This window comes from Vicugna pacos, chromosome 22 (assembly GCF_048564905.1).
Source record: "Vicugna pacos chromosome 22, VicPac4, whole genome shotgun sequence".
Classification (NCBI taxonomy): Eukaryota; Metazoa; Chordata; class Mammalia; order Artiodactyla; family Camelidae; genus Vicugna; species Vicugna pacos.
In genome coordinates, this window is record NC_133008.1 from 4,180,992 (window position 1) to 4,201,707 (window position 20,716).

The following is a 20,716-nucleotide window of genomic DNA, read 5'->3' on the forward strand; positions in this document are numbered from 1 at the left end:
AATGGGGCAAATAGCACCTAGTGGATTTTTTTTCTCATTTTATTTTATTTATTTTTTTTAACATTTTTTATTGATTTATAATCATTTTACAGTGTTGTGTCAAATTCCAGTGTTCAGCACAATTTTTCAGTCATTCATGGACATATACACACTCATTGTCACATTTTTTTCTCTGTGATTTATCATAACATTTTGTGTATATTTCCCTGTGTTATACAGTGTAATCTTGTTTATCTATTCTACAATTTTGAAATCCCAGTCTATCCCTTCCCACCCTCTACCCCCCTGGTAATAACAAGTCTGTATTCTCTGTCCATGAGTCTATTTCTGTCCTGTATTTGTCCTTTGTTTTGTTTGTTTGTTTTTGTTTTTTAGATTCCACATATGAGTGATCTCATATGGTATTTTTCTCTCTTTCTGGCTTACTTCACTTAGAATGACATTCTCCAGGAGCATCCATGTTGCTGCAAATGGCATTATGTTTTTATGGCTGAGTAGTATTCCATTGTATAAATATACCACATCTTCTTTATCCAGTCACCTGTTGATGGACATTTAGGCTGTTTCCATGTTTTGGCTATTGTAAATAGTGCTGCTATGAACATTGGAGTGCAGGTGTCATCCTGAAGTAAATTTCCTTCTGGGTACAAGCCCAGGAGTGGGATTCCTGGGTCATATGGTAAGTCTATTCCTAGTATTTTGAGGAATCTCCACACTGTTTTCCATAGTGGCTGCACCAAACTGCATTTCCACCAGCAGTGTAGGAGGGTTCCCCTTTCTCCACAGCCTCTCCAGCATTTGTCATTTTTGGATTTTTGAATGACGGCCATTCTGACTGGTGTGAGGTGATACCTCATTGTACTTTTGATTTGCCTTTCTCTGATAATTAGTGATATTGAACATTTTTTCATGTGCTTTTGGATCATTTGTATGTCTTCCTTGGAGAATTGCTTGTTTAGGTCTTCTGCCCATTTTTGGATTGGGTTGTTTATTTTTTTTCTTATTGAGTCGTATGAGCTGCTTATATATTCTGGAGATCAAGCCTTTGTCGGTTTCACTTGAAAAAAATTTTCTCCCATTTCGTAGGTTTTCTTCTTGTTTTATTTCTGGTTTCCTTTGCTCTGCAGAAGCTTATAAGTTTCATTAGGTCCCATTTGTTTATTCTTGGTTTTATTTCTTCTAGGAGAAAAATTTTTGATATATATGTCAGATAATGTTTTGCCTATGTTTTCCTCTAGGAGGTTTATTGTATCTTGCCTTATGTTTAAGTCTTTAATCCATTTTGAGTTGATTTTTGTATATGGTGTAAGGGTGTGTTCTAGCTTCATTGTTTTACATGCTGCTGTCCAGTTTTCCCAACACCATTTGCTGAAGAGACTGTCTTTATTCCATTGTATATTCTTGCCTCCTTTGTCGAAGATTAGTTGACCAAAAGTTTGTGGGTTCATTTCTGGGCTCTCTATTCTGTTCCATTGGTCTATATGTCTGTTTTGGTACCAATACCATGCTGTCTTGATGACTGTAGATCTATAGTATTGTCTGAAGTCTGGGAGAGTTATTCCTCCAGCCTCTTTTTTCTCTTCAGTAATGCTTTAGTAATTCTAGGTCTTTGATGGTTCCATATAAATTTTATTATGATATGTTCTAGTTCTGTGAAATATGTCCTTGGTAGTTGGATAGGGATTGCATTAAATCTGTAGATTGCCTTGGGCAGTGTGACCATTTTAACAATATTGATTCTTCCAAACAAAGAGCATGGAATATCTTTCCATTTTTTAAAGTCTTCTTTAATTTCCTTCATGAATGGTTTATAGTTTTCTGTGTATAATTCTTTCACCTCCTTGGTTAGATTTATTCCCAGATATTTTATTACTTTGGGTGCTATTTTAAAGGGGATTGTTCCTTTACTTTCTTTTTCTGTTGATTTATCGTTAGTGTAAAGAAATGCAACTGATTTTTGAACATTAATTTTGTAACCTGCTACCTTGCTGAATTCTTCAATCAGCTCTAGTAGCTTTTTTGTGGACCTTTTAGGGTTTTCTATATATAGTAACATGTCGTCAGCATATAATGACACTTTTACCTCTTCTTTTCCAATTTGGTTCCCTTTTATTTCTTTCTCTTGCCTGATTGCTGTGGCTAGGACTTCCAGGACTATGTTGAATAGGAGTGGTGATAGTGGGCATCCTTGTCTTGTCCCAGATTTTAGTGGGAAGCTTTTCAGTTTTTCACCATTGAGAACTATGCTGGCTGTAGGTTTGTCATATATGGCTTTTATTAATTTGAGATATGTTCCCTCTATACCCACTTTGGTGATAGTTTTTATCATAAATGGGTGTTGAATTTTATCAAATGCTTTTTCTGCATTGATTGAGATGATCATGTGGTTTTTGTCCTTTCTCTAGTTGATGTGATGGATTTTTATTTTAATAAACAAATAATGATCCAGTTCCTACCACAGGCGATTATGATAAGACTGAGTATAAGTTCTAACAAGACATAGTGTACAAATCATAATTTCTACTTGATTCAAACTGCTTCTTCTATAAAATTTGAATCTTTTTATTCTTAACAGATTTGTGGCATATGACCTAGTGATAAAATTTTCAACTGGCTTGTATTAAAATAGTTCACCATTGTGAGAGTTTATTACATCAACTATTCCTTTTTGGGAAACCCATGTGCCTTGTCACTCTCTTTCATAAGATTTCCTGTGGAAAATTCAATCCTTCATTCAGGAAAAGGCTGAGCAATATATCTCATGGAAAACCGTCATAAACTGCAACACAAGAAAATGAAAATGACAGCGAGCAGCCCGAGAAGCTGGCAGACACACACAGTGCACTGCTGTGTTCCCGCCTCGACTTTCTGTAACCAGCAGGGAAAATTTGCATTTCAAGAAATAGACATAAACAATTTTCAGGACATGAGCACACAATTTCCCTTTCAGGGTTTAGTGAGCTTCCATTTAATTCTATGAGAAATGTTTAAAACAACAGAATAACAGCTGAGATTGGGTTTAAAGTAACTTTTATGTTAGTGAAAATAAAGCCAACTGATAGTTATCATTTTTGCTTTATTTGATTTAACTCTCTTACTTTACCTCCCCAACCTCCTCCAAAAAATGATGGTGAACATCACCTCCTGGGTCAGAAGGCTAAGTACAAAGTACCAATCACATTGAGGTGTGCTTTGTTGTTTTATTTTTCAAAACAAACAAGTTTCATTCATGTGATTTAATAATTAAGGTCAGAAACAAAGTCTACTCAATAAATGGTAGACAACACATGTCGTCATAGCTGCTCATCAGGTTTGGCCCCACGTTACACACTTTTACACGGACATGTGCCATGTGCTCTCATGGGAAACGGTGAGTGGGGACAGGGCCTCTGCTCTCACAGGGCACACAGCCTGGTGGGGGAGGTGGTGTTCAATCATTGCCCTTTTTTTAATGTACTTACAAATAATGGGAAATGCTATTTAAAAAGAACAAAATCAGTCAATGAAAGTGAAAAATACAAGACAGTATTTAGGCTGAGGGAAGACAGGGAACCTCTTTGAAGAGCTGACACTCCACTGAGACCCAAATGACAACTCCGGTGCTGCAGGTGAAGGGCGGGGACACACTGATAAAGGGCTGATAACCACAATATACCAAAACTTCTTTAAACTCATCAAGAAAGATGAATAATCTGATTAAAAAATGAGCAAAATACCTGAACACACACCTCATCAAAGAAGAAATCTAGATGTCAAAGAAGCCTATGGAAAGGTGCTCCATAGCATCTGTCATCAAGGGGAAGCAGAGTGAAACAGAGAGATGTCACTGCATACCTGTCAGAACTGCCAAAATGCAGAACACTGACAGCTCCGAATGCTGGTGAGGATGTGGAGCGTCAGGAATTCTAATGCATTGTTGGTGGCAATGTAAAATGGCCCACATACTTTGGAAGACGGTCTGGCAATTTTTTACAAAACTAAACGTACTTCTATCATATGATCCAGCAACTGTGCTCCTTGGTGTTTACTCGATGAAATGGAAACTTATGTCCACACACAAATCTGCATACAGATGTTAATAGCAGATTTATTCATAATCACCAGAACTCAGAAGCAACTAAGCTCTTCTTCAGTAGGTGAATGGATAAACTGTGGTCCAGACAGAAAATGGACTATTATTTGGTGCTTAAATGAAATGAGTTATCAAGGCATGGAAAGACATGGAGGAACCTTAAATGCATATTACTAAGTGAAAGAAGCCAATCTGGGAAGGTTCTGCAACTGTCTGATTCCACCTGTATGGTGTTCTGGGAAAGGGAAAACCACAGAGACTAAAAGATCAGTGGCAGTCGGAGGCTAGGGGGAAGGAGCAATGAATGAGGTGCAGCACGGAGCATTTTAAGGTCACTAAGACAGACTACTCTGTATGATGCTGTGATGGTGGATACATGTCATTGCACATCTGTCCAAACCCACAGAGTGCACACCACCAAGTGTAAATCCTAGTGTCAAGTATGGGCTCTGGGTGATGATGACGTGTCAGTGTAAGTTCAACCATTGTCACAAATGCACGCTCTACTGCAGGTGTCAACAGTGAGGAGGCTGTGGGGACAAACTGCAGTTCATACACCCAATCCAGCCCGAGCCACCGCTGTGAGTAAAGCTCTGTGGGTGTGTGGACTGTCCGGCTGCTCTGGCGTCTGAACAGCAGGGCTGAGCAGCTGCACCAGAGATCAGGAGGTTTGCAGACCCTGAAATATTTACCCCCAAGCCCTTGACAGAAAAAGTCTGCTGAGCCCTGTTCTACACGAATCAAAATTCACCCTGAGAGACAGGACAGCAGGGCCCAATCCAGGCATGGTTAATGGGACTGAAGCAATGTTTTAATTCAAACACCTTTGCTGAAGTCCTGCAGATCCAGCGACAGAATGTAGCCAGGAAGCGTCTGCAGGAGGAGTCGGGAGCAGGCCTTCCCGCCAGGCTCCGGGATGCCGGGGGCCGCGTGCCGCACGGGGGCCACCCGCTTGAAGAAGGTGGACTTGCAGTGGAAGCCGATCAACTCGTAGAGCTCGGAGAGGAGGCTGCATTGCTGAATTCTCTCCTCGGAACTCTGAAGCACAGGGAGAAAAGCAACAAGCATCTGAACGAAACACGTAAGTGAAAAAACACGCGTAAAAATGTTTTCCCTTAAAACAGAGACCCGATGACACAGGAAGGAAGAGGAAGGCTGACTTCGTGCACTGACGGGACCGGATGCAGAAACGCAGGGAAGCAGCGCTGCACAGACGCCCCAGACCCCCTCCGGGCCCCACCTCTCCGCGTTCCGCCTGTCCTTTTACTAGAAAGGCCCGTATTCCCTGAAATAGAGGAATCTGCTACCTAAACATGGGACACAGAGAAGGGGAAGAGGAAAAGGAAGGAAAAGAAAAGGAACAACAGTTCATCTAGACCCTAGGGTTTGGGCGGGACTTTCACCAAACACACAACCTCTCAAAGCACAGAGCGCACAGTGAGAGGCTGACAGAGTGACTGTGACTTCTTCTCCTTAAGCACCAGCTACCTGCCAGCACACGCTGCGCCCGTTACTGAATCACTACAATCATCTCAGAAACTATTACTACCCCAGCTCACAGGCAAGGAAATCTGAAAGCCGGGGAGGAATTATTATCATCTTGGACAAAGTCCCACAGTCCAGAAGTGTCAGAGCCTCCGGCAGACCCTGGAATAAAATGCTCCTCATCACCACAGGCCCTGAGCCTCAGGCTGATGCCACGTCAGGTCTGCACGGGCCCAGAGCACAGTCTGTGGGACAGGGAATGCTCCCACTCGAAGTGCCAGGCCAAGACCCTCAGGAAGCTATGTAATGAAACCAAATCCCCAAACTCATTTCCAACCCACTGCTCTGTCCGGGAGGACTGCTCGGCACATCTGCACTGTCACCTGTGCACAGGCTGTGCAAGGGGCCCAGACAGTGACGTGACATCCCAGTGGAAGTGGCTGGGCGACCACTTCATCACAGGACAGACTCTCCCTGCTTTCAATGCTAACTCTCCATTCCATTTCCAACTGGAAAGTAAGTTTAGACTTGTTTTCCTCTCCAGAAACAAAGACAGTGGTATCATCAGCGGGAAACTCAAGACTGAGGAAGAGTCTCCTGGCCATTTGGAAGGATAGGCCGGGGAGGGAACAGAGACAGGGATCAGAAAGACCTGTGTTCCAGTCCAAAGTCTGCACGTCACTCGCTTTGACAGTTTCCTTTTTAATACAGGTGATAAAATCTAATTATGATTGTTGGGAAAACTAAATGAAATAATGTATTCCACTAGCACAGGTGTAAAATCCTCCATGAGTGTTCCAGGAATGGACGTGATCGTGGTTAGTTACTGTCTGCCAATTCTTGGGTGCTACGCTCACATCACCCAACCAGAGATGTGCCAGAGAATGCCTCACCAGCCAGCAGCCTTCTCCAAGTTGGAAACTCACAGTGTCCGAAGAGCAGGCCTGTGGTGGATGCTTTGGGGCACTCTGGAGGTAGCACTCCAGTGATGACTTTAAAAAGCTGGGGAGAATTTAGGGGACCATATAGTTCAAATACAGAAAACTCATTCCATGTCTACATATATTCATCTCTAGCCATGATGATTCAGAGAGGAAATACATATTCAAACGTACATCATTTTCCCACATAAGTGCATCAAAACAATTTGGAAAGAATGTAACTTTCTTCTCTAGATCACACAGCGGGGATTACAAAAGTTTGTACTGACAGCCCTACATGTAAATCATCTGCAAACGTAACTGGGTCCACTATCAGTCATCATCATTGGAAGAGAAGAATGGAAAAGAACAAAGCCAAGCTAATACACTCCAGTCTTTGGTTACGATGTCACAGAGGAAACGGACAGCTCAATAAGGAACCACTCTGCCGTGATCACGGAGCTGGGGAGCGGGATGGGCGGCAAGATGTATGACGCAGCAGTAGCTGTGCCCGCCCTTCTAGGCAGGTACCAAGAGTCACCTCGACAAGGTATCAAACGTTTATGCCCACGTCCTCACCTGACATGTATTAAAGAGAAATGAAAATATATAAAAGGCCAATACCCTTGGTGGGTACACCGTCCAAAGAGCAAAGTCACAGTTTGACAACTGACCATCCTGGTTCCCTGGGATTCATTCTTGGAGAACCCTAAAAGCCACTCTTCTGTCCTCAAGAAGTGCTGAATATTTCTCCTATCTTTGGCTCAGGGATACAGCATGTTCACGTGGACTTTAATGTCTGCACAGATTTGACTGTCTTTCTCCCGGTTCACTTGTCCATTCTGAAGAGGCCTGAGTTAAGTCCATCTTCCATAAGATAAATTCCCTCCAGTGACAACTTAACGAGCCTGCAATTACAAGCCAACTGAACAGCACTGTCCTCAGATAAAAATGTCACCCACCCTTCACTGCTTTCTTAATCTCCTCTCCTGGCTAATTGCAACAGAACAACACCACCCTCCACCAAGTTCCCCAACTATGTCAAATAGAAAGTAAGGTCCATAAAATAGGAGACAACTTCATAGTCATTTCTGAATTCCTAGCATATAGTAATGTCAATAAATAGAACTATGATTATGGCTTCTTTCCTTAAAAACCTTTCTGATTATTTAAATGAGACCATGGAAGGGAGGTGTTAGGGTCCAGTATCTTGATCCAGAAGACTGAGGAGGCCTTTTTCAGAATGGCTGTCCACTGATTCATTCAAAACACAACTTCTCTTTCCGGGAGGAGCTGTGATTTTCTGCCAGGAGTTTGTGGTCACTCTCATGCCATAACAGCTTTAAACTAAATCCTTACTTTGGATATGATATCCCCCCCCCCCGCTTCCAAATAAATTGACTTTCCTTATTTCCTTGCACTGAGGAATTTTTTTTTCTTTTCTTTCTAATTCACGCTTTTGTAAAGCAGGATTCTCAGGATGTTCTTGGCCTTACATAAGAACAGCCATTGAACTCCCAGTGTGAGAGACCTCGGGCTCACCTCCTGCCCTCCTGCCAGGGCAACTGAAACTCTGTTCAGGAGCCAACAAGCACCCCAGGGCTTCTAAGCCTCACGTATCTCCCAGAATCCCTGCTTTCTGGTTTGTCTTGGCTTCTGAGGATTTCCCATCACTTTCTTGACAATTAGCCTTGCAGCTTGAAAGATGAGGAAGGAAGGTTTTATTTCTTAATCTGCATCTTAAGGAACTTATGTAATGAAGGTTTTCACGAGTTTCTAGAACCCTCCATTGCCGAGACAGAAAACATACTAGATATTTTCTAAATTTAGCTATCATGTGCATCTTTTCTTTGCTTTTGTTTTGTTAACTGCTAACAGACACTTTTTAATTAAAAAATAAAATAAGGCCAAAAATAGGATAGAAAATTGAAGGGGCAAACAAAATTTAAGGCCAAAGATAGAAAAATGATAAGTACCCTACAAAGTTAATAGAATACATACACTATGGATCAGATCAGCAATTCTCAGTAACAGCTAATTGAAACCTGACCATGAGGTAAAACATCTCTCCTGTCAGGAGATGGCCAACAGAAAATAGAATTAAACCAACAAACTAAAATTCTAAGACTGACGAGGTGGAGAATTCTACTAGCTAAATGTATCTTCTTCTGGAAAAGAGGGAGACTCACCAGCTCTTTCCTGTGGAGCCTGAGCCCAGGGAATGGCGGTGAAGTGAGCTCTGTAAGTACCCACTTAGCAAAGTGAGTGATGAATAAAGAGACGTGAGCTTTGATGACAGAGATGATACTACTATTCATTTGTCCTGTAAAGTATATCTTCACGTCCAGTGCTCAATACTTCGGCGTCCTCAGGGGTTGAGATTATAGGGAAATGCACAGCCCTTGCCCAGACCACATCTTTGAGCTCGTGACACTGCAATTAGATATCTCAAGAGCACCTCCAACTCCACGTGCAAAGAGCTGCCTTCACGGTTCTCCTCCCATAGCCGTCCTGCCCAGGGCACCTGGTTGGAGGGTAAGGTCTCCCTGCCTCTCCCAACTCAGGCCCATCACTCACAGATGTGAATGGACCCCTCCTTCAGGGCCCAGATATCCTCAGTCACCGAGTCCCACCACCCTCACCTGACCAACCAGGTACACTGGCACTCACTCAGCACTGACCCTGTGCTGGAGACCACGCTGCACACTGTGCACACATTATCTCACTGGATCTCCACAGCAGTCCTGGGAGGTCGGCACATCAATGCTTCAATTGATTAGATAAATTGTTTCACTTCCTTGAGTGCGTGATCCAAAGTGACACGGCTAATGGGCCACAAACCTGGACTGAAAACCACTTGAAAATTGAACACTGCTACACCTTGCAGCCACCCTACTCTGACTCATCACATCACCTCCTGCTGAGCCTTCTAAATGTTTCTAAGCATTCTACAAGACAAAAGTGAACTACGAGAGCACCCCACTCCCCTAGTTAAAATCTGTCAATGACGGTCCACTGTCCTTAGGAGAAAGCCCCACCGGGCCTGAGCACAGCCCAATGGCCCGGCATCCGCGTTCCCTGTGCAGCTGCACCGCCTCACCCACCACTCAGCCCTACACGTGCCATGTCCAGGACAGGGATGCTGACTCTGTACAACCCGGGGCTCGTCTCACTCAAACAATGATCACCCTCTTCAATGCTGACTCTCAGAAAAATGTTTTCTCAAGATGAATCAACATCTTTTTCCTTACAACTTCAAGTCATTGATAATGAGCTCCCCCCAAAAGAGAGAAGACTTAATCCTAAGTCTCCTTATCTGTAATGTGAGAATAACAAGGAAATATGAGAGGTTTTAAGAGAAATAATTTTCATGTGAGGCTGAGGGACAATTCCCAACATACAGTAAGCCATCAATATGTGCTTACTTAATATTAATAAGAATAGATTCCATTCCAGCAACCTTAAACCAATGTTTTATGGCTTTGTCCAAAAGACCACCGACAATCTGTTGGGTGAACCGCTTGAGCAGATCAGCACAGGCGTACTGGGAGAGGTAAGCGCTGACTCCAGTTACAGCTGCTGACACCAAGCACTATGGGGCGGGGGCAGTTTGCTCAAACTCTTACATGTTGCTTGAGCATTTAGTTGTAGTTATTGAATAAAGAAAGGTATTATTTATTCAAAGCTCCTGAAACATAAATCTTCAAAGATTGATGCAAATTAGGTTTCCAGTACAACACACACACTAGAAATTATTTGAAAATTTTACTCTTAGCTCCACTGCACATCAAAAGGGCATGTTCTTAATGTATCTGACTAAATACACTGAAAGGATTGTTTAAAAGAAATTAAGATGAACCATCCTGAATAAGCTCTCAGTACCATCTGCACAAAGTCCCACCCAAGGGTCTCATTTCTCACGTCCACATAGGTGTTCAGGCAGCTTAACCTAGATCTTGGTTTCTTATAACACAGGGATGGGAAGAATTGTGGATAGATTTATGTAGCAAATATAAACCTAGGGTATTTTCTGTGTAGGAATCCTGGAAATAAATTGATATATAGTCCCACCCTTAGGAAGGCCAGCCTTTACATTTACAACAGCATTAAAAATAAAATGAGAGATACATTTAACAAAATTTTACAAGGTTTGTACATTGAAAATTTTGAAATATTACCAAAAAATATTTAAAAGATCTACATATATGGAAGGCATCCCATGTTCATGGAATGGTAGACAATATTGTTAAAAATGTTAAGACTCCCCAAAGTGATCTACAAATTTAATGGAATCTCTATCAAAATTCCAGCTGACTTCTTTCCAAAAACTGAAAAACTGATTCCAAAATTCATATGGAAGCACATGGGGCCCAGGTCAGCCAAAACAATCTTGAAAAAGAAGAACAAAGTTGGAGGACTCACTCAAAGTTTAATACAAATCTATAGCACTCAAGTCATTATGATACTGGCATAAGTTTGGATGCATAAATCTATGAGACACAATAAAAAATCCAGGGGGAAATCTTACCATTACAGTCAGTTTTCCACAAATGTGCCAACAACAAACCACTGAAAGAATAGTCTATTCAAAAAATGGTGCAGAGACACCTGGGTATCTGCAGGCAAAAGAATGAATCTGGAAACTGGACCCCTGTACTTTATATAACAAATAAATATTAATTCAAAATGGATCACAGACAGAAACGTAAAAACTAAATGTATAAATTTTCTAAAAGAAGACATAGTATAAATCTTTGTGGTCCTAGGATAGGCTATGGCTTCCTAGATACAATACCAAGAGCACAAGTGATTTAAAAAAAAGCAGATAAAATTGACTACATCAAAATTAAAACCATTTGTTACAAAGGACATCATCAAGAAAGTGAAATGAAAGGGGAATGGGGTAGCTCAAATGATAGAGTGCGTGCTTGGCAAAAATTAAAAAAAAGAATAAATCTAATTACCTCCCCTATAAATAAATTGTTTTAATGTTTAAAAAAATTAAAGTGAAACGACAATCTGCAGAATAGGAGAAAAATTTTGCAAAGCATATATCTAATAAGAGTCTAGTATCCAGGATATAAAACAAATGCTTACAACTGACCAATACAAAGAAAATCAAACCAATTTTTAAATTTGCCAAGGATTTAAATAGATACACAATTGGCCAATAAGCATATGAAAAGATGCTCAGCATCACTAGCCAAATCAAAATCAAATGAGATCTCATTTTACACTCACCAGGATGGTTATAATCAAAACATGGATAATAACAAGTGTTGGTCAGGAGGCAGAGAAATGGGAACACTCAATACGCAGCCGCTGGAAAGCGGCAATGGTGCAGCTCTTTGGAAAAGCCCAGTGTTTCCTCAAAAGGTTAGAGTTATATGGCTCAGTAATTCCACTTCTACATAAACAGACATCCCTCAGTATCCTCGGGGTGTTGATTTCAGGAACACCCCACCCTGGATACCATAATCCAAGGATGTTCGAGTCACTTTACAATCAGCCATCTGGATCCAAGAAGTGGAAACTACAGATGTGGCGGGCCAACTGTACAGCCAACAGAATGAAAACATATTCTCACAAAATCTTTCACATCAATCTTCATAGCAGTGTCATTCTGAGTAGCCAAAGGTTACAAAGAATATCCATCCATCAATGAATGGATAAAGTTACCAAGAATATGCCCACAAACTTTTGGTCATTGAATGTTTGACAAATGAGGTGAGAATATACAATTGAGTAAAGACAGCCTCTTCAGCAAATGGTGTAGGGAAAACTGAACAGCTGCATGTAAATCAATGAAATTAGACTACTCCCTCACAGCATACAAAAATATGAATTCAAAATGGCTTAAAGACTCAAACATGTAGACAAGACACTATAAACCACTTAGAAGAAAACTTAGGCAAAACATCTGACATATATCTCAGCAATGTTTTCCTAGAGATGTCTACTCAAATAATAGAAATACAAGAAAAAATATACAACTGAGATCTAATTAAACTTACAAGCTTTTGCACAGCTAAGGAAACACTAAGCAAAACTGAAAGACAACCTATGGAGTGGGAGAAAATATTTGAAATAAATGAAACTGACAAGGGCTTAATTCCCAGAATATGTAAACAGCATTTATACTTAATAAGAAAGTAAAACAAACATTTCAATTCAAAAATGGGCAGAAGTCCTAAAGAAACATTTCTCCAATGAGACATACAAATGGCCAATAGGCACATGAAAAAATGTTCAATATCATTATCAGAGAAATGCAAATCAAAACTGCAATCAAGTATCAACTCTCACCAGTCAGAATAGCCATCATTCAGAAGTTCACAGACAATAAATAATGGAGAGGCTGCGGAGAATTGGGAACCCTCCTACTCTGTGGTGGGAATGCAGTGTGGTGGAGCCATTGTGGAAAACTGTATAGAGGCTCCTCAAAAGACAAAACATTGACCTCCCATATGACCCAGGAATCCCACTCCTGGGCATATATCCAAAAGGATCTGTAATTCAAAAAGACACTTTCACCCCAATGTTCACAGCAGCACTATTTACAATAGCAAGACGTGGAAACAACATAAATGTCCAATGACAGATGATTGGATAATGAGGGTGTAGTATATTTGTCCAATAGACTACTATTCAGCCATAAAATAATAATAAAATAATGCCATTTGCAGCAACATCAATGGACCTGGAGAATGTCATTCTAAGTGAAGTATGCCAGAAAGAGAAAGAAAATTATCATATGAGATCACTCACATGTGGAATCTAAAAAGAAAAGCAAAAACAAAAAACAAAGAAACAAAAAGATAAACTTATCTACAGAACAGAAGCCGACACAGAGACATAGAAATCAAACTATTGTTACCAGAGGGGAGAGGGTGTGGGAAGGAATAAATTGGGAGTTCAAGATATGCAGATACTGAGTATGTATAGAATAAACAGCAAGATTACACTGTATAGCACAGGAGAATATATTTAATATCTTATAGTAACTTATGTTCAAAAAGAATATGAAAATGAATACAGGAATTTTCCTATTTAACTGAAGTGTTTTGCTGTACACAAGAAACTAACACAAAATTATAAACTGACTAGACTTCAATGAAAATATTTTTAAATATACCAAAAAAAAAAGAAAAAGTATATTATCAAACAAAAAGAATAAAGTACTGATTCAGGCTACAATATGGATAAAACTTGAAACTTTATTGTAAAATAAGCCAGACACAAAAGGCCAAATAGTGCCCTTTAAGGTGAACTGTATCTAAGCGTTTATTGTACTACTCCTGTAAATTTTCCAGAGGTTTGAAGTCTATCAATATCAAAACAAAATGTATTATTCATTAAAAACATAAAACACTTCCTCACAGGAGGGCTTTAATTATTAAAAGCAGAAATGCATGTAAAGCTTTGGAACAACACTTTGCACGTCCACAGACAGTCACTGCTGTCACTGCCACTCAGAGGGCGGTGCCAGCGCTGATGAGAGCTGCCTCCACTCACTCCCCTGCAGACAGTAGTGAGGGCCTGAGCTCTGACAGGCAGGGTTTGCGTGAACCTGGGTCAGACACAGACACGTCCCAGACTCTGCGTTACCCAAATTTCTTATACAAACTGCAACATGTAATGTAAACACGCTAGAGGGATGTAACTTACAACACAGGGAATACAGCCAATGTTTTACAGTAACTATAAATGGAGCATCTATTGTACACCTGAAACATATCATTTTAAATCAGCTGTATCTTTATAAAAAATTAAATAATTTTAAAATGTTATCACTTTAATATTCAATTCGGCTTTTAAGTAACTACTAAACAGCTTAGAATGTATAAAACCATTTATGTGTGCTGTTTGTTTACATATTCACTTTGAGCCTCCTGCTAAAAGAGAAATTAAACAATTTTTTTCAACACAGCTTAACAACCATAACAACAAAAAGGCAAAATTGAGAGTGAAGAGAAAATGGAGATTCAATACTTAAATGAAACCACGGGGAGATAAACTCATAAAAAAAAATGGATTCCATGAAGTCACGGTAAGTGTTAAAGGCCGACTAGAAATTCAGCTGTAAGATTCTTGGCAGCTAAAGCAAAAAGAAAAAGATGATGGGTCATGTGGTAGAGCATGTGCTTAGCATGCACGGGGTCCTGGGATTAAGCCCCAGGGCCTCCACTAACAGATAAATACACCTAAATACCTACACCCCCAAAAGAGCCCCAAAGAAAAGAATAAGAGAAATTCTTTTCCAAAAAACCTTGATATTAAATTTGGATTAAATACTTACCAAAAAAAAAAAAGAAAAATAGAAAAGATAAGTGACACTGCGAAGGAAAAGCCCAGCTGGGCTAACAATCTAAGTCACAAATCTAAGTGTGATAAGTGTTGGTTTACTGATCTAAGTTTTTCTGGGCTAACTCGTAAATCTGAAGTTTATTGTCAGTTTACTGGACTAACAAGCTAACTCATAAATCCAAGGTCAACAATTGTCAGTATCGTAATCTGTTCCAAATTGATAAGCTTCAGTGTACTAATTCCTTGCTTTTTGTTGTTTGAGCCTTATTAGACAATAGCCAAATACTTTTAATTACCCCTATAAAACCTCATGTGCAGGTCTTGGAGGTGCTCAGAGCTTCAGAACAGAAGCCCCTCTGAGCCCGCCGGCTTAATAAATCTCAGTACTCCTACCCTCCGAGTGGTGCTTTTTTCTTGGCTGACCTGTTGTTTCTGTAACAACACAAGCGATAATGCCCGTGAGATAAATCTGCGGTGGCTGCTGGCAGGTCCCCATGTCTCTCGTGGGAAAATCTGAAACATCCTTCTCACCACTCAGAGTCATCATAAGCCCATCCTACACCCCCCGCTGTTAAATGCAGGAGCACAGGCAGGGCCCGGCCTTTGCTCTCTCTGTGTCATCACAGTGAGACAGGATGGAAGGGGGCAGAGCAGAGACAATCTAGGAAGGCCACAGCAATTAACATCAAAATGGAGAAGGATTCAACCCCCAATAGGCCTTGAGGCTCAGGATGAATAGATTTAACTTCTAGCAGAGCTTGAGCTTCAGTAAACACCCATTGTAATAGTAACATGGTGAATAACATGCCCCAGGCAACAAGGCAATTCCAAGGCTAGCCACAAAAGGTCACAGGGTGGGAAATGGCCAACTCCCTGAGAATCCCAGCCCCTTGCCCTAAGGCTGGTCCTTCTACTTATTAGCATATGAAACCACCAAGCCCAAGAAAACGATCAACACAGCGCCACCTCGCGGGCACCCGTCTCTCTCCCTCTTTGGAGAAGGCCCACACTCTGTCTGTGGAGTGTGTACTTGCTTTTAATCTGAGCATCAAAGCCCCACACCTAGTGACGTTTCTCTTGCCTGTCAATGTATCTCTCTGAATAAATCTACCTTTACTCAACCCTGGCTTACTCTTCAATTCTTTACTGCATGAAGCCAAGGAACAAAATCTGGTGGGGCACACCCCAGGGGCTCAACCAAAGCCTGGGATACAGCCCTTCTAATGCCCCGCGTTTTTTCCTTGTATCAACAGGACTGGGTTGTGAAGGGAGCTCTGAGGCCCGAGCTAAGGGACAGAAGCAGCCTCCTGGGCTCCAATTGGAGGGCAGACTCTCCCCCAGCAGGGGTCTTGGGGTCAGCCCTGTTTTCTGTGTTTCTCTGTTGTGCTGACTCCCCAACCAGAGAGCGTTCTCCTAGGCCTGTCCCCACAAAATCCTTCTCTCCAAAATAAAAGCACATCATGTCACAATCCTTTTGTTCAACCAGGAAATATTCAACCCACTTTTTCCCTACCCAGTAAAGTACCCAACTGTCCTCCCTCCCATTCCACCACTTCTTTCTATGTGAGAACTTTGCACTCTCCACACACCATACTGAACGCAGGTGCCTTGCTGGCTTGGACTGCGACGTTTCTTTCTCACACAGCCTGTGTCCTTTCACTTTCCCCTTGTTACCTTAAAAAAGCTTTCCTGAGTCACCCACCCCTCTGATTCTGAACTTCACAAAATGCTGAGGTTGCAGTCACTGTGTGCATACCTCCCAGGTGTTGGCTGGGATTCCTTCCCAAGATCTTCATTAAGGAGCTGCATCAAGAAGTTTAAAGAGGCTAGTCTTACATCTGAGCAGAGGAGTCTGCATAAAATTAAAATGGCTTTGAAGAGAGAGTTAACCAGGGACAGAGAGGTCGCAGGTCATAATCAACACTGTCATGAGGCAAAATGTTCCTCAAAGGCTCAGAATGGCTTTTGAACACGGAGTCGGTAGCGAGGAGGTGACAGGAAGTGAGTGGGGTGAGTGACACAGGGTACACTCCCCCAGCTGGGGAAGAATTGGAATTTTTTCTAGTTTTCCAAACAATTTCTTACTACCTTTTTCTCTTATTGTCACATACCATTTCCTACAAATTAAGAATATCAATGTCAGTCATTTGGGCCACTTGGGAGAAGCTATACGATGCCATTCACAGGGCTGGGACATGACAGCCACACCAGTCTAGGTTGAAAGACCAGTGGGGTTTTTCCAAGGTAATCACGGGCATGCAGCAAACTCCCCAGCTTCAATGACCTCATCTCAAAGGTGGGGCCAATAAAACTACCAAGCAAAGTGCGTGATGATTATGGCCGACATGTGTTTACTAGGTAATTACCCGTGAAAGCTGCCACTTAATGTGGAATGAGTATGATTAACAAGGTCCTGTCTACCTGGCCACACGCGCCCTGCCTTCCTGACTTGGTGCAGCAGCAGAGTTTGTTTAGCTGAAATGAATGCCCCCAGAGCAGCCCCGACGGGAAAGCTCCCAGCTCTGCACAGTGAGACGTGTTCCTTTCCTTTTCAGAGCTGATCACAGTTTGCAGTCATCTGTTTTTATGTTTATCACTTTTCTAACTGCCTCTCCTCCGGAGTTTTTGTTCAAGAAACGCAGGGCCAGGTGTGTCTTGCCGCCTGCTGGATATACGGGGCTGAGAAACAGCCGAACCCACATCTGGCTCTGGTGCTGAACGGAGAGGGCAGAAGGCCCAGGGGCCCATGCAGAACAGAGGACCCTGCACCCAAAATTATGGTCTGACTTTCGGCAAATTTCACAGTGTTTTTTACCCTGAGATTCCTCATCTGTCCATGAAAATAACTGCCCATTGCACACAGAGTTACAAGCATTAAAGTAAATCACCAAATTCACAACCTAGCCAAGGGGCTACTAGTGCATCCTCAATAGACCAAGGTTTCCTTTATGGCTCTGACACACACCAAGCGTGGTGGCCGCACAAAGTGAACACTGCTAAGTGCCAGTGTGTTAAATGCTTCATGTGTGCTATAATACTCTTTAGAATTTACAACAATCCCAGGAAGAAACGAATATTATCGTGCCTACTTCACATATTCACCAACAGGTTAAGAGAGGTTACATTCTAGTCCAAGGCCCTATGGTGATGAGATGGTGATTTAAACCGGAATCTGGGCCCAGGCCTTGGCTCCTTCTCTCTCCCATCCACCTGACCACTTGCCTATGAAATCCACCTGTCCAATACACAAGTTTGCAGCTGGCCAGCTCTTAAATGCAATGTGTGCCACCGTTTGTCAATGTTGGTTAATTACCATAAACTGTTCTCAGAAACCACTACAGTAAACAAAGGTGGACTTAAGGAATTCTGCATTGTGTTCTCCTGTAATGTGCAGAAACCCTTCCCTACACCACCAAATCCAAATGTATGCTTCCTCCATGTTTATGTTTGCACACGGCTTACTGAAGCAGAAGGTACCTGCAGTAATTCCATCTCGGTTGCTTTCCAAGGTTGCAGATTATCCATAATCAGCCCGTGAACGAAAATACCACAATGTGAATGAAAATACTGCAACCATGTCAGTAAACAAAAATACTGAAACCAAGTCTTTAGCGGCTGCCTTCACCCCCCAGCGAGGACAGGCCTGCAGCCCAGCCGCTGCAGCAACTCACAATGGTGCCCTCTGAGCAGACTCAGAATAAGAAAGGACAGGATACTTGCCCTAGATAGCTAGGTGTTTGTCTAAAAAATGAATTCAGTGAGTCCAAATTATATGCTTCCTCCCATACATAGAAAAGCACTAAAGTCCTGAACTTGAGATACCTGGATTTCTTTAGATAACAAGCAATCTTTTATTGTTCCAACAACCTGGTCTTTGTTGTAAAGCTCCTATATATCCTAGCTCCTCCGCAACCTCTTTGGAGTAGTCCCTCAGAGAGATCTGACAGGCTGTCATCCCGGCTCGAGCCCTCCCGCCAAATAAAACATAACTCTTAACTTTTAGGCTGCACATGTATTTCAGTCAACAATTTTGGACACCATGCAGGGACCCAGAGCAGACTTCTCTCCACCTGGACTCTCCGAGTAACCAGAGCCTTGGTACCAGCAGTGGCCCTTTGTGCCCATCCGCTCCTCGGGGAGTCCAGATGAATTTGGGTGAGTCTGTCCTGGTTCTCGGATCTAACATATTGGTTGATGATCCTGAGTTTTATCTGGCGGTGTATCCAGGTAAGTGGCCCTCCAGTTGAAAGTAACTGGGGTGAATTACCCACCCAGTGGAGACATACTGGGTGGGGCCTGGTTGAATGATAACGGGAAATACCCACCTTGAGGAGACGTTCGAAGTGGGGCTGGTGGAAACATATGAGGAAAATACTCACCCAGTGGAGACGTCCCGAGTGGGTCCAAGTTGAAAGACACTGGGTTCAGGACTGAGTGGTTAGGTAAGAGGCTGGTCTAATGCTTTCCTCAATTTGGTTACCTCCATTGAATTTCTCAGGATGAAAGTAAAACTCTTATGAGGAATATTTCAACTCCAAAAATGAGACCCTCCTCCTGGCTGGTAACAGCATTCTCGGGTGACAGAGAATCTTCCAGGAGTGGTAGAGGCAAAGACTTCATGCCATAGAGTTGTCTCAGTGGGAAATCTTACTAGCAAATTTATTCTGAGAACCCGACCTTACAATGGGGAATAGAAATTTCCAAAAATTAAAAAACAGAAAAGAAAAGAAAAAGAAATGACAGATTGCCAGCCTCCAACTCTTACCCCAGCCAGGTTTATATACGTACAAAACTTACAACATTAATTGGGTATTAGAAAAAAAAAACTCACTCTGAAATTAACTAACCAGGCCTGATAATAACATTTTTTGGAATTCTGAACTTATAAAAACAAATTCCACTTTAGGGGTAACTTGGATTTCTCTTCCTGTGTCCTTGAAATGTAAATGTTTTATCTTTCTCTCGGTGTTTTAAGTGTGTGTATGTATGTGTAAATATGTGTACTTTTTTTTTAAAAGGAAAACTTGGACTGTGCCATACAAAAGGTACAAGTATTTTGTACATATGGTTGCCACGCAAATAAATTGAATTCTAAGCAATTCCTTGATTGTACCAATATTCAGATATTTTACCATCTTTAAATTGTTGCATCAGCCTGGACCACAAAGGCCTTTAGCTTTTGGAGAGTAAACCTTTGAATTTTATTTAGGCAACACCCCCACTCTCATGTGGAATAGCCTCTTCATCTTATTGTTTTAAAATCACTATATATATATATTATATATATATATATATATATAAATTGATGGTCATATGATGGATCCTTTAATTTGGAAAAACTTTTAAATTTGTGACAGTTGAAAGAGATCTCATTATAAACAGCTGTTTTATTGGTACCTATTAAAATCAAGTTTAAAGGTAGAAAAATACATCTAATGTTTAACCTAAGAACTTAGTTAAAAAAAAAACTGGTTTGAAAAGCTACATTTGTGATTTTCCTTTCCACTAAATGGTTCTAGAGATGCTAATAAAAACTTAGAATAATTAATGTTAATTAAATTGAATAACTGTGAAAAGGATTGTAAAAATGTTGGAAAAAAAAAGATAAGTAGCTTATCCCAAATGGATAAATATTTTTATATGGTTATTTTGAATGAGGTAAATAAAATGGATATTTTTGGATTTAGATACAAGGTTTTGATACTACACTACGTAAAATTAAATAAAAGGGCCAAAGAGATCACCTACTGCCCCCCAACATTAAAGTTCAAACATGTCAGTTTTATTTACCACAGTTTAAAATATATGTATATATAGACTGACATACTTGATCAATGATTGGGACAACAGACCAATTAATCAAATTAAAAACTGAGAAGGGCCTAAGCTCTTTGGTGAAACTTGGGCATCCTAGAGACTTTTCTATAAAATT

At 41.2% G+C, this 20,716-nt stretch overlaps 1 long non-coding RNA gene across 1 annotated transcript in view; it reads right to left on the bottom strand.

The window, feature by feature from the left end:
* Nucleotides 1-3,367: 3,367 nt before the first annotated feature.
* Nucleotides 3,368-20,716, bottom strand: part of LOC140688386 (uncharacterized) — a 139,099-nt gene continuing 121,750 nt past the window's right edge. Inside the window, exon 13 of the long non-coding RNA XR_012063030.1 lies at nucleotides 3,368-5,110. This is a non-coding gene — a long non-coding RNA (uncharacterized lncRNA). The remainder of the gene's footprint in view (nucleotides 5,111-20,716) is intronic.